At 45.3% G+C, this 15,717-nt stretch overlaps 1 protein-coding gene across 8 annotated transcripts in view; it reads right to left on the reverse strand.

The window, feature by feature from the left end:
- CNOT3 (CCR4-NOT transcription complex subunit 3) overlaps window positions 1–15,717 on the reverse strand; it is a 57,035-nt gene that overhangs the window by 38,770 nt on the left and 2,548 nt on the right. For 5 of the 8 annotated variants that reach the window (XM_044281687.1, XM_044281688.1, XM_044281692.1 and 2 more), the window contains exon 2: window positions 1,115–1,177. The gene's annotated coding sequence lies outside the window, so the exon portion shown is untranslated. The remainder of the gene's footprint in view (window positions 1–1,114; window positions 1,178–15,717) is intronic. The other 3 variants (XM_044281690.1, XM_044281691.1, XM_044281689.1) reach the window with 1 other exon arrangement.

Here is a 15,717-nt window from a genome sequence, read left to right on the forward strand (position 1 = left end):
GGGGCCACAAAAGATACGGACAGTGCACAGTTTATTGTTCACGTCCGTATGTCCGTTCTGTAGCACCTGCAAAAAAAATAAAAAATGTCCTAGTCTTGTCTGTTTTATGGACAAGGATGGGACTGTTCTATAGATGCCAGGATGTTCCGCAAAATGCGGAGTGCACAAGGCAGATATCTGTGTTTTGTGGACAGCAAAACAGGCTACGGTCGTGTGCAAGAGTCCTAAGTAGTACTTGTCGATATGCCAGGATCTTACTAGAGACAAGGCTTTAGCATGCAGAGGTATTTTTCTGGCCGGAAAGCGGCAGATAATAGCCAGATGCCATTATAGTCAATAGTGATATGACTGTGATCTGTAGAATCTGGCGATGCTGGATCATACAGCAGGCATCATCTTGCCCGATCTGCTGTCGTAGATGTGAATGCAGCCTAAGGCCTCTTTCATGCGGGCGTGTGTGCCTCGTTGCAGTATTGCGGACCGCATTTGCAGATCCGCAATACACGGGTGCCGTTCCGTGGGCATTCTGCAACACGGATGCAGACCTATTCACTTCAATGGGTCCGCAAATCCGGAGATGCGGAATGGTAGCACTACGGAGTGCTTCCGTGGGGTTTTGTCCCGTACTTCCGTTCCGCAAAAATATAGAACATGTCCTATCTTTTTGCGGAACGGCTGGATCGCTGACCCATTCAAGTGAATGGGTCCGCGATCCGCTGCTGCTGCCCCACGGACTGTGCTCGTGCATTGCGGCCTGCATTTTGCAGGCCGCAGCACGACCACGGGGCACACACACCTGTGTGAAAGAGGCCTAACAGTGAGGTTACAAGGAAAGGACAACCATAATCATACGGAGAGCGGAAGGATACGAAACATGTTAAGATTGTCTTCTCACTGGTAGCCTGCCACAAACAAAACTACTACGATTTAAAGCTGAAATTGTGAATTGCGACCGTGCAAATATAAACTTTCTACAAAATGAACCGGTTACTGAAACCTACAGTGTACATCAGCAGTACGTTTAACGCCCGCCCATTTATATCAACAAATTCACATGGATATGGTTTTTCAGAACTAGGAACATAAAGTAGGACATTTTCTACCAGGAGCTCACCTTTCCTTGTGATTCTAGGCTCATAGACAACAGTTCTCCCAAGTGCATTGGTACACCACCTGCCTACAGAAAGAAAAGACAGGATTAGTATATTTCAGGTATTAAGCATCAGATAATGTACAAAAGGGGTTCGAATCCCAGTAAAGCAGTATAGAAACAAGTAGAATGGCTGTAATGATAGACGGCTATTCTATTGTTTTTATTTACCTCACTGCCAGCCAGCAATGTATATAATGGAGATTTGTGTCCTTCTGGCCAGGGGTACAGACAGGAGCACCTCCATGTATCCTGTATATTTAATGTATACATGCACTGAATATCTAACAAAGCTTAATAAACCAGATATTTATTTAGGCGAGGCTAACCTCTGCAGCGGAGATTCCTGCAGAAGCCTATATCTGAGCTTCTGGGAAAAAGTGCTGGTATCCAGGGCAGAGACCCGATGGACCCATTAAAAGCAATGGGATCCATTGGGTGCTGGTGTTGTCTGACATATGCCGGATCTGGCAATTCTGATTATCTGTTCCTATACAGATAACCGGATCTAGCCTAAGGGCTCATGCACACAACCATTGGCTGTTTTGCGGTCCGCAAACTGCAGATCCACAAAACACGGATACTGGCCACGTGCATTCCGCATTTTGCCGGCCCCTAATAGAACAGTCCTATCCTTGTCCGTAATGCAGACAATAATAGGACATGATCTATTTTTCTGCAGAACAGCCATGCGGACACAGAATTCACATGGAGTAATTTCCATTTTTTGTGGCCCCGTTGAAGAGAATGATTCTGCATATGTGCCTGCAAAGAAAAGACAAAACAAAAACGGAACGGACACAGAAAAAAAAAAATGCATTTGTGTGCAGGAGCCCTTACAAGAAAGAACTGAAAAAAGAATCTATGCCAGAGATACATCCACGATATTGGACAAGGCAACCAGAATGAGGGCACCCAAGGTTTACTTTACTGGTTGCATCAAGGGGAAAACTTGATAGAACAAAGTTATTGTTTCTGTTCGTGTCATTGATAAATGGCTCAATAAACAACAGGTCACAAAACCGAAAATCCCTGTAGGGGTACTACTTTTTGAAAATAAAAGGTATAACTTTATTAGATCAATTTAAAACATGTTTTTTAATGAACCATAACTCCACAAACATTTAAAACTATCAGGTGATCGTGCTGATTACTAAGTTGCTTTTAATTGTGAACCCCTCAACAATGTAGCAAAGAGGGGAGAGGAGGAGTGGAAGGAGGGTGAACAGTTGTCACCTTATATATGCAGTTCCAATGCACAGAGTGGAGATGTGTCCCTAATTGAGAGACATAATTTGATTTGGGCCCAAATCATAAATTATATATTCCTATCTCCATAGTCTGAACTCATGTGTGCATTGCTTCTTCACTGCCCCAGAGCTAACAGGAGGCTACAACGTTCACACACATCCTTATGTGATTATACAGCTAATACCTTGAGGCTGGGTTCACACTTGAGCGTTGCGCAAACGCGCGTTTTAGACGCGCATTTTTATGCGCGTTTTTGTAATAGTAAACGCGCGTTTGAGTGATTCACTACAGTGTCCTATGGCCACAAACGCCCCAAAAGTCGCTCATGTACTTTTTGGAGCGTCGGGCGTTTTACAGCGCGATCGTACGCGCTGTAAAACGCCCAAGTGTGAACCATTCCCATAGGGAATCATTGGTTTCTCCTTGTTGAGCGTTTTACAGCGCGTAGGAACGCGCTGTAAAACGCTCAGGTGTGAACCCAGCCTGAAACCCTGACGAAGCCGCATCGCGGTGAAACATGTCGGTCGGGGGGGGACGGGACTAGTGTTAGGCGCAATCCATTTTTAGGCAGGTGCTCAGTGCTTAGATCTAGGTGCTTGCTAAACATTACAAGGTGGAGCACGCAATGAGTATAATACCATAAGGATGTGTGTAAATGTTGTAGCTTCCTGTTAGCTCTGGGGCAGTGAAGAAGCAATGCACACATGAGTTCAGACTATGGAGATAGGAATATATAATTTATGATTTGGGCCCAAATCAAATTATGTCTCTCAATTAGGGACACATCTCCACTCTGTGCATTGGAACTGCATATATAAGGTGACAACTGTTCACCCTCCTTCCACTCCTCCTCTCCCCTCTTTGCTACATTGTTGAGGGGTTTCACAATTAAAAGCAACTTGGTAATCAGCACGATCACCTGATAGTTTTAAATGTTTGTGGAGTTATGGTTCATTAAAGACCATGTTTTAAATTGATCTAATAAAGTTATACCTTTTATTTTTTTCAAAAAGTAGTACCCCTACCGGTTGTTTATTCAGGTTTTACCTCCCGAGGGTCTCTACTAGGGCCCATTCAGAAGTATTGATAAATGGCGTTACATAAAACCGTAGTCCCTTGTCAATTAAGAAGTCACACACACAATGTAGGTTTTGCCTACAGTTACACCAAAACTCTAAAGCTACAGTACAATGCACGTACATAAAAAATACCAGAGTATTATAGAGCGGGCCGCAGACAAAAACAGTACTTATGGATTTTTACTGCCGATTTCATTCGGATTGCGGTGGATACGTGGGTAACTTACACTGCATGTTAACTTGCTCCCAAAAATGAAAACGAGCAGGTCTGAGGAGGCAGATAGGGCCGTTAGTGTAGGGTGCTGAGAGGGCTCGGGTGCCCTCATCTACATACAACACCCTTTAGACAACTCTGCATGCAAACTGGACGTGTATAAAACCAAGACACATTAGCACAGGGATGGCCAACCTGAGGCTCTCCAGCTGTTGCTAAACTACAACTCCCAGCATGCCCAGACTGCAGACAGCTATTAGCCTACAGCAGGGCATGGTGGGAGTTGTAGTTTTACAACAGCTGGAGAGCCACAGGTTGGCCAACCCTGCATTAGCAGAAGGGGCATCTGTCCACAGGAGAATACAGTCTATACACTTCAAGAGATTATTTATTTATTTTAATCAGCAGGGACAGTGTTGTAATGATAAAAAAATAAAAATTACACTTTCTATACTGCTGAGGCCAATGACTGGCTGCAGCAGTCACTGCAGATACACAGATATGTCAGCGCTGCTGCCAAAAAATGACACCAGGGCTGCAGCAGCAGGGAGGAGAGGGACAGCAGCAGTGCTAGAATGGAGGGGGTTCTGGGCGGTATCTTTTTTGTTATTATTACTACACTGTCCTTGCTGGGGGGGAAAGAAAAAAAAAAAAAACCAATCATCTTGGGCAACCCCTTTAAGGTGGGAAACACGCAACAGCACATCCTTCAAGGATTTTTCTAGGCTTCTTATCTGTCATTCAAATTCTGCCTGTAATGATATCACCTCTGTGTACAGATAAGACTGGATCCACCATTCACAGTAGATGATTGTCAGAGCTTCTCTATTCCTTCCTTGTACAATGACCTCTGCACAGGTTACAGAGCATGTCTAGGGAACTCTCCCATAGAAGTCAATAAGGTCCCCTCCTGACTATTGTGTCTAGGGCCCATGGGGCTGCCGTAAAGCAATTTTCTTAAAGGGGTATTATCATCTTAATGATCACTGTTAAATCTGTTAATGATTTAACAGTGATCATTTTTCTAAATATATTTCATTAACAAATACCCACCCCTTAGAAAAAAATAAACCTATACTTACCTGACTGTTGTCTTCCGTCTCCTCTGGTTACGGCCACCGCTCTTCTCAGGAATCGCGGTGGCCGCGCGTGCGCAGACGACTTCTTTTCTTCTCCCGGCCGGCCGCTCGCTGTACTGAACGCGCACGCCGAGTCCGCGCATGCGCCCTGGTGACTTCTTACTGGCCAGTATACTATACTGGCCAGGAAGAAGTCACCAGGGCGCATGCGCGGACTCGGCGTGCACGTTCAGTACAGCGCGCGGCCCGGCCGGGAGAAGACATCAATGAAGATGGAGCCCGCCCCCGGCCAAAACCAGGAAGTGGACGGCGTGCCGGGAGCAGGTAAGTACAAAACTGCGTCTTGAGAAAACCCCTTTAAGGTTTTCTAAATGCTGTATTAGAAACAACTATTTATGTGCTGCAGGACCTGCGGGAGAATTTAGTTGTGTATGTCACCCGTGGTATTGTGAAGCATTGACTTAGGCCTCATGCACACGACCGTTGTGTGCATCCGTGTCCGTTGTTCCGTTTTCCTGCGGACCCATTGACTTTCAATGGGTCCGTTGAAAACTCGGAAAATGCACCGTTTGTCATCCGCGTCCGTGATCCGTGTTTCCTGTCCGTCCAAAAAATAGGACCTGTCCTATTTTGATGGACAACGGTTCGCGGACCCATTCAAGTCAATGGGTCCGTGAAAAAACATGGAGGCACACAAGATTGTCATCCGCGTCCGTGATTCGTTTTTTTCCTATCATTTTCAAGGCAAACTTGACTAAGATTTATTTTTCACTTTTCTGGTCTGGTGATCCTCCAAAAATCAAGGAAGACACACAGAAGAAAAAACGGACACGGATCACGGAACAACGGAACCCCGTTTTGCGGACCGTGAAAAAATACTGTCGTGTGCATGAGGCCTTACACCGATTTTCATGCCTGATCACGTTTGTTCAGTTTTGCAAACCAGACACAAAAAACGCTGTTTGCAGAGGTTTTGTGTCCGGACCCAAAACGCAACTGAACTGATACTGATCGGTTTTGTTCCCATTGACAATGAATGGGGACAAAGCTGATCCGTTTAATTCAGGTTTGGAAATCCTCTGCCAGATCTGATGGAAAAACATGAATGCGGAAAAACTGAAGTAGAAGATTCATCCATTTTTTTCATCGCTTCAGTCAGTGCATAACAACTGGGAAAACACAGATGCAAGCGGTAACTTCTGTCATCAGTCTTCAATGACCTCACAATAAAAACACATTCATTTCTACTGTGGCTTCTGTTCATCACAAAGACTAGCGTAAAAGGTGCGACTCCAATCTGTGACAATAGAGCTGCAACATCAAGTACATAAAGATGGAAAAAAAGGCCTCTGAAATAATATAAAATATGTCAAGAGCAAACAGCCTTACAATAGGAGGCCAAAAACCCGGCAGTATATTCATAATGATAACTACTGCGAAATACAACTCACCATAGGAGACACATGATAAACCTGGTGCAGACGGGGGAAAGCACATAACGCAACGCTTACATATACAGTTTGTGGGTGTCTGATCTGCAGGCAGGAGGAGCTGAGCAGACTGATTCAGAAAACATCTATTCAGACGTAAAGGTAGAAGAAACAGTCGGCACTACCTTTATGGTCCACAGTCCGACATACATGCACGTAGGGCTGAAACGATTACTCGATTGGATCGAGTAATTAGACACAAAAAAATCCTCAATGTTTGTGTCATGTGACCACGGAGCGGGAGTGAAGTGCTTGCTATTACTCACCGCTCCGTGGTTACCCGCCGGCCCGTACTGCGCTGTACCGGATCCTGACATCATCAGGTCATAGTGCACGTAAGCGCGCACTTTAACCAGACGCAGTGTGACATTAGGATCCAGTGCAGCGCGGAAAAGAGGAAGGAGCTGTGGAGCGGCACCCTTACAGGAAAGGTAAGTATTTTATTGCGCTGGGGACATGGCACTGAAGGGGGACAGCCGGCAATGGATGACATGGAGGGGCTGATCTATACCAAAGGAAAAGAAAAAGAATACCGAAACAGGAGCCGCACATCTAAAATATTACAAATTTATTCAAGGGAACAGACACAACACAAAATAGGTTAAAATCGTTGTATACAACAAGTCAAGGCCATGTGAACCATGTATCGGCACACGCACTCCTGAGGAAGCCAGCAAGTCTGGCGATACGTGTTGGGCTTTTCTTCTGACCACCACGCATGCCCCCCCATCATGCCATTTTTATGATAAGTATTTCAGCCTTATTTATTGTTGATGGATTACATGCACTTTACAATGTTATATGCTTATGGATGTGGGGGTCTGTCTATGAGTTTGTGGTGAGTCCGATGGGCGTGTGCCGATACATGGTTCACATGGCTTTGACTTGTTGTATACCACGATTTTAACCTATTTTGTGTTGTGTCTGTTCCCTTGAATAAATTTGTAATATTTTAGATGTGCGGCTCCTGTTTCGGTATTCTTTTTCTTTTCCTTTGGTATAGTGTGCATTACATACCGTGAGCCGGCACTCTTTCCTTATTTTTGGATGTGCCCCCATTCTTTAAATTGCATGGAGGGGCTGATCTGACGGCACTGGGGGACATGGAGGGGCTGATCTGACGGCACTGGGGGACATGGAGGGGCATGGCAATGGATGGTATGGAGGGGCTGATGGCCATGAGGGAGTGGAGCAGAAGACACTGGGGGTACTGATGCACTTGGGCTGATCGCACAGGGGGAACAAAGGGTGTTGGGGACCGATGGCAGGAGGTCTGATGAGTTTTCATAAAGGAAAACAGTCTATTAATTAATTTTTTCTTATTAGATTACTCGACTAATCGTAAGAAATAATCGATAGAATACTCGATTACTGAAATAATCGTTTACTGCAGCCCTACATACACGGGTAACATGGCAATACGGTAGTGCTCATCAACAAGCCCGAAACAATCAGAGTCAAAGATGCTGAACTCTCGGGTTGCATCGGGTATTGAATTACCGTTACCCAATCGATACTTTTGTACCCGCAGCCTAGTATCAGAGAACATGGCATGCGCTACTCTCACCTGGCGCCATGTTCTCCTCAGCAGCACAGTGGAGAAGGACGCAGTCTCCCCCTCCCTCCCCCCTGTGCCGCTGCCACCAATGAGAAGAAAGAGGGGGGGGGGGGAGGGGCTGTGGCCACTGCTCCACCAATGAAGATAACTAACCCATTATTTCAAATATAGGCGGCGGGTGCTGGCGGAAAAGTCAGATACCCGGCACCCGACCTCTATGACAGGGCACTGCGATCCATGGCAATTAACCCCTCAGATGCGGCACCTGAGGGGTTAATTGCTGCATCTATATTTGTATTAAAATGTTAGTTACCCCCAACCCCAGTATTATAAACATTGGTTGGCGCAGTGCGCCCCCCAACCCCAGTATTATAAACATGGGGGGGGGGGCGCACTGCGCCACCAAACCCGAGTATTATAAACATTAGTGGCGCAGTGTGCCCTCCCCAACCCCCCCCCAGAATTAAAGTCATTGGTGGCAGTGGCCACAGGGTCCCCTCTACCCTCCTCCTCATTGGTGGTGCAGTGGCAGCTTCTGATCGGAGTCCCAGCTGTGTAATGGGGCTCCAATTGGTTACCAGCACATTACTGAAGCCCTCCATGGTAATCTACCTGCTGCTGTATGTACTATGCACAGGACAGCAGAGAGTGTAAAGTCCTGTTCACCCTAATAGAGCTCTATTAGGGTGAATAGGACAAGGGATCCCCCTAAGGGGGGAAATATTTATTAAATAAAAAAAGAAAAATATTAAGTATTAATCACCCCCTTTCCCAATTTTACATATAAAATATATAAAACAATAAACATTACATAGCCACGTCTGAAAAGTCCAAACTATTAAAATATATCTACTATGCGGTGAACGCCGTAACAGAAAAAAAAAAAGTGCGATTCGCCATTTTTTTGTCACCTTGTCCCCCCAAAAATAGGATAGGACTGTTCTATTATAGGCCGGACATACCATAAAATGCGGAATACACGCGGCTTTTCTTGTGTTTTATTTTTTTCGCGTGGTATCGAATGGTCGAGTATCACAATACTTTTTTATGGTATCGAAATCGAATCAAAATTTAGGTATCGTGACAACAGTACCGCTCTCACCAATTGCTGAAATCACTTCTTTATTCATACCATTTAAGGGGTTGTCCCACGAAAAATATTCTAGTTTTCAAACAAAACACCTGGATCTGAATACTGTTGTAATTGCATGCAATTAAAAATGTTGCATAGCCACTGATTTATTCAGTAAGGCTCCATTCACACGTCTGTATAATGGGTCCGCATCCATTCTGCAAAATGCAGAACGGGTGCGGACCCATTCATTCTTTATGGGGACGGAATGGATGCAGAGAGCACACTATGTACTCTCGGCATTTGCATTTCCGGAGTGTGCCCGATCTTCCGGTCTGCAGCTCCAGAAAAAATAGAACATGTTCCATTCTTGTCCGCAATTGCGACAAGAATAGGCAGTTCTATGGGGGTGACGGCCGGGTGTATTGCGGATCCGCAATGCACTACGGACGTGTGAATGGAGCCTAAAATATATCTGTATAGTGCCACGCCACCTGCAGTTTGTTTTTCTTATTTCTTTGTCCTTCATCCTTCTACTACCTCCTGAGCTGTGATAGGGAGATCAAGGACACGCCCCCTGAGCTGCAGCAGAAAAGAGACTCCCCTTGAGCCGTCAGCTTGATAAAAAAAAATAGAGGAGCAATGAATGGGGAGATCTCTGGACCCATGTGAGGTACAGGGCTGGTTATAGCTTTGTTAGAAATTGTCATATACTATAGGATGTCTGATTTTCATTTTTTATATTAATCATGAGATAAACCCCTTTAAAAGACGAAGTTCTGTAAAGGATGCAGCTTCCTTTAAATCAGTTCCATGTCTGTTCTTGCTATGCTTAGGAGTCCAGTGGGCGGTCTTATCAGTGACGGACAGCTATCTGTGTATGTCACCGAGTAAGACCAACCACATGACTCCTAAGTATAGAAAGAAAAGGGATCTTAAGGAATAAAACACAAGTTAGGCCTCATGCACATGACTGTGTCCATATTGCAGTCCTTAAACCATAGATCTATACAATACAGATACCGTCCGTGTGCAATCTGCATTTTTCTCAATCCCATAACTAGAAATGACTATGTGTGTCTGCGATGGGGTACGGACGTTTGGATGTGAACAGACCCACAGAAATGAATAGGCCCATGTGTTATCCGCAAAAAATGCAAGTCAGACACGGATGAAAAAAATACAGTCGTGTACATGAGGCCGTATACTGAATCTGCTGGCGGTAGATTAGACACCATGTTCAACATGTCAGATGTCACATTCTGTGGAATTTTCTAAAACGAAGGACTCTCAGCTAACATCAGATGTCTGCTAAAGGACAAGAACATTGGTGGCACGCTGCTAGGTTATGCTATTATAGGGGTCCTCCCGAGACTGGGAACCAATGCCAGGATACCTTCTGCCATGCAGTCTACAAGCACATCACCGCTGCCAGCCAACAGATAGCCTGCGGATAGCGCCTCACACTTCAGGTCCAGCAGGAGCCAGAAGCAGAGGAGAAGGGAGCTCAGCTCTGGAACCAAAGGCCAGTGACAGAGGATTTTATTTTTTAACTCCTGCACCCTGTCTGATAATGTCTAAGGCGGTTTCTGGTCTCCGAGAACCCCTTTAATGTTTGACTGGTTCCAACTTCTGTGACTTCCGCCAACTGTTACATTAAGTGGCAGCGGTACTAGGGAAGCATTTTGCCATGTTGACTTCTGCCACCATTGCTTGGCTTTTTTCAGGTGGATGCATGAACAGCCATTACAGTCAATGGCTACACACACGCCACATCAATATCACCAATGTGTGGTGACTACTCCTTTCAATTTGGAAAACTGGGGGCAAAATGCATCTATTAATAAATGTGCTACATGTAGCGCCAGCACACTTCATCGTATGTAAAAGACAAACTGTGTGCGCTGCATTGTTATATTCCTCCTCTCCACCACGACACCCGCTACAGAGTACTATGGACATGCATGCTACAAGGGGTCAGAATTCTACCACATGTACAAGCATGGGGACAAGCAGAAGGAGATTTAGTATGGTTTATGGCTCATGCACACGAACATATATTCTTTCTGCGTCCATTTTTTTGCATTTATTTCAATGGGTCCACAAAAAAAAAAAAAAAAAAAAAAACTTATGGTCATGTGCATGAGCCCTTACTGAACACATCGCACATGAAAAATCACTAGTGACATGTGGGAAGTTTCACCGATTTAAGGTATGTTCACACGTGGCGGATTTGACGTGGCAGGTTCTCATGCGGCAAATCCATGGTGTTGCACAGTAATAGCAAAGTGGGGAAGATTTTAAGAAATCTCATCCAGACGCTGCGTACTGAAAGCTTCACAATATCATTGTATGCTGCAGACGTCCACCATGGATGTTACCCGCAAATACCATATGGATTTCACAGAGATTTTTGTGCTGCTCCACAGTAATCTGCAGCGGACTTTTCCCCGCTGTATTTTAAAAGAGGTTGTCCGGGTTCAGAGCTGAACCCGGACATATCCCCATTTTCACCCAGGCAGCCCCGCTGTAACGAGCATCGGAGCAGTTCATGCTCCGATGCTCTCCTTTGCCCTGCGCTAAATCACGCAGGGCAAAGGCATTTTAAAGAGTTCTGGTGACGTACCGGGGTCTTCATGGGGCTGCCAGGAAGCCGGTGATGTCACCGACACTGATGGGCGGGCTTTAGCGCTGCCCTAGCCAGTAAAACTGCTAAGGCAGTGCTAAAGCACGCCCATCAGAGCCGGTGACGTCACCGAACACACTGCCGGGCGTGTGTATTGTAAACAAAAAAGCCCATGCCCTGTGCGATCTAGCACAGGGCAAGGGAGCTCATCAGAGCATGAAATGCTTCAATGCCATCAGGGGGGCTGCCTGGGTGAAAATAAGGGTATGTCCAGGTTCAGCTCTGAACCCGGACAACCCCTTTGAGTCCCATATAGATGTACTCTTATGATTTCTAAAAGGAGGAAAGCCTAAGGGTATGTTCACACAATGGATATGAATCTGAACATCGTGGTGGATCTAATAGTGGGTTTACGCGGCCCGAGGAGCTGACAATTATTGGGAAGGAAGCGTTCCTTCCAGACAGCTGCTGCTTGTTCAGTGGAGGTGACGCTGCAGTCACACGAGGAGTTACTTGCCTGCAGGAGCGACTTCCACCTGATGAAGGAACGTTTTGCTCGTTCATTGGGTGATCGGCTGCAACTTTAGATGGGCAGATTATCATAGGAACGTTAGTCCCTGATAATCTGCCCGACAACTGGAATGGAAGGGACAACTCCTAATAGAACTGTACTATCCTTGTCTGTAATACGGACAACAATAGGACATGTTCTATTTTCTTGCGGAGTGGCCATACTGACATGGAATGCACAATACAGTAATTTCCGTTTTTTTGCGGCCCCATTGAAGTGAATGATTACGCATACAGGGCACAAAAAAAAAAGAAGAAAAAAGAAACGGAACGGACACAGGGAAGAAATATGCTTGTGTGCATGAGCCCTATGGTTGAATCTTGGTATTTCTGCCATGGACTGGCTGCAGGTGTGCGGTAGATTCGTACAGCGATTAGCCATGTGGTTATTCACTGGGAAAATCCTCTACATTTCTGTCTGAATTGAGTGACATGCCACCAATCTCTACAGTTTTTCTGCTGCAGGTGTACAGGGCTGTGGAAACCCTATTCACACACACAGAGGATGCAGATCCTGTAACAAATGAACAGAGGATTCTTCAGACGGGTTACGGCATTTCATACTACTAGTACCTTTCATAGTACAAGTCATGTAAGGCCTGGCCATCAGAGTGATGTTAATCACTTTGGGATTGCAGTGTAATATACCGCATTACCACTGCTAGTGCCAGCCTATGAGGCGTACAACGGCACAAGAGCGCGCCATTTTATAATGCCACGATTTAGCAAAGTCCGGGCACATGAAACAACAGGAATGCACGTAATTCCATGTGCACCCGCAGGCTCACACTGCCAGCAATAACACCCTGCAATCTAAAGTGATCACAAAGTGATAATCTCTATGGAGCCCAGTCCTAAAGCTGAAGACGCCAGGGTGACAGCTGCCGCCATCAATATCTCCCTACTCTCATGTCATATGCAAACTGACATTCATCAGGAGCCATGCAAAACCTGAAGAATACAATGCCAACCAATATGCCAGCTTAACAGCACAAACCCAAATTAATGTCTATTCTGCTGAACATTTAATCCTCGCCATCAGATTAATGTCGGCTGGAACCATCTAAGGTTCATTCATCTCTCCTCATTCAGAATAGATACGTATTGGAGGGGGTGTCAAGAGGGAGAGCTGATGGGTCATACAAATGTTCAAAAATGTATGGCCAGCCTTACAGGAGTTCAGACAGACGACATGAGGAGCTGTGACGTGGCGGTAAATTTATTCTTAGAATCCGGACTACCCATCTTCCTCCTTATCACAGGCAGTACCCCACGGCTCAACAACCCCCCATATCTCTATGAAGCCTTGTGATGGATGCAGCACATATGATCCGCTACCACTGCAGATAACGTATCATATGCTCTTCTAAAAGGAATCCGTGATAATAGTTGACTCCCCGATAATCACTAACGAGCGTCCCTATGAATGCTCATTAGCGTTCATCCTGCAGTCTAAGGGTCCATTCACACGTCCGTATGTGTTTTGCGGATCCGCTGTCTTTCATGGGGATGAGCGATGGCATAATGATCGCTCCTCCCCGTGTTGCGGAAGAAATCACTGCATGTAATAGCAGCGGTGTCCTCTGCGACAATAAAGGGAGCCTGTCACCGGGATTTTGGGTATAGAGCTGAGGACATTGGTTGCTAGATGGCCGCTAGCACATCCGCAATACCCAGTCCCCATAGCTCTGTGTGCTTTTATTATGTTAAAAAAAAAAAAAAAAAAAAAGATTTGATACATATGCTAATTAACCTGAGATGAGTCAGGGACAGGAAAAAACGTTTTTTTTTTTACACAATAAAAGCACACAGAACTATGGGGACTGGGTATTGCGGATGTGCTAGCAGCCATCTAGCAACCCATGTCCTCAGCTCTATACACAAAATCCCGGTGACAGATTCCCTTTAAGTCCACATCTCTACATTTTACGTTTTTCACTGCCTCCCGTTCCCCGGCTATCAGTGTTTAAAGCTGCGCTGAAATACACTGAGGACAGCTGTGCATGCGCAGAGTAGTCCCCTCCCTAAGGCTACATGCACACGACTGTATGTGTTTTGCGGTCTGCAAATTGAAGATCCGAAGAAAAAAAAAAACGGATGCCATCCGTTTTTTTTGTTTTTTTTTTGCGGATCCATTGTAACAATGCCTAAAACGGACAAGAATAGGACACGTTATATTTTTATTTATTTTTTTGCGGGGCTACGGAACGGACATACTGATGCGGACAGCAACATTCGTGTGCATGTAGCCTTAGGCTACCCCAGAAGTCTAGACTGTGTATTCCTGTGAAACTACAAGGTGGCAATCTGGACTGCTTATTTACAGCACTACTCATGTATTACTGCAGATAATAGTCCGACATTGTGGTGACCGATTCTCTTTAACCTCCAATGTCCTAATAGCAAAAAATATCGGACACAGGTACATTGTACCATCTATGCCAGCCTCAGGGAGGCATGGGAGGAGGAGATGTTAGAAATTCAAGTTTCCATGAATTTGGCCTTTAATCCATGTAATACACCTACCCGATATGGGCTCTTTCACACGAACGTATGTGTTCCGTACATTGGGGCCGCAATTTGCGGTCCCCAATGCACGGAGAACGTTCGTGAACCCTCCGGGACAGATCCAGACCCATTCAACTTGAATTGGTCCGCATCACTTTGTTCCGCAAAAAGATAGGACATGTTCTATCTTTTTGCGGAACGGAACCCCACAGAAGCACTCTGTAGTGCTTCCGTTCCACATCTCCGGATTTGTGGACCCATTCAAGTCAATGGGTCCACATCCGTGATGTGGAATGCTCACGGAACGGTGCCAGTTTATTGCGGATCTGCATATGCGGTCCGCAATACAGAAACAGAACCCATACGTTCGTGTGCATGAGCCCTATATCAATAAGAAATGGCAGTTAGCCTAATTTACACCCCATAGTGGGTCAGGCTCCTGCATTGGAGATTACAGAAGGGGCGGTCGGGAATATTCTGGGGAAGTGTATATAGAGAGCAGAAACGTTATGGACAATCTCTATGTTGCAGACCCACAGGTCTGTTTTTTTTGTGGTTGGGATAGGGGCCTGATTACTTGTATTCTGTTTGTTAAAAATGTTTAACAAATATTATCGGATAGTATATATATTTTTTTTTATGCATATAGATGAAATAATGCAGGGCAGTCTAGAAGCAGTCACTACTCCTGACATGTCTGTTTTAGTAACTATTGTATTCCCCATGTAATATCAATCCCAGAGCATCTACTCTTATGATTCTGTGTTGTGCCTTTCCTCTATAATTCCTATAAGAAGTCTATGAATGAATTGCCAGCAGTCTGCAGTAAAGTCCAGCTGGGTGTTACCAGTTGGGGGTGCGCCCCTGCACTGTCTGACATCCTATCAGTGCTGCCAGTATGTGCCAGGGACACCCCCCCAAACTGGTAACACCCTGCTGGACTTTATTGCAGACTGCTGGCTATTCATTCACAAACCTCTGGTAGGAATCATAGAGGAAACGCACAGCATAGAGTTACATGAACAGATGTAACTCTGTTCATAGGGATTGTAAATAGTTACTAAAACATACCTGTCAGGAGAGGAGACAGGTCCGCTCTACTTTAATAGCCAATATAATT

Source organism: Bufo gargarizans, chromosome 2 (assembly GCF_014858855.1).
Source record: "Bufo gargarizans isolate SCDJY-AF-19 chromosome 2, ASM1485885v1, whole genome shotgun sequence".
Taxonomy (NCBI): Eukaryota; Metazoa; Chordata; class Amphibia; order Anura; family Bufonidae; genus Bufo; species Bufo gargarizans.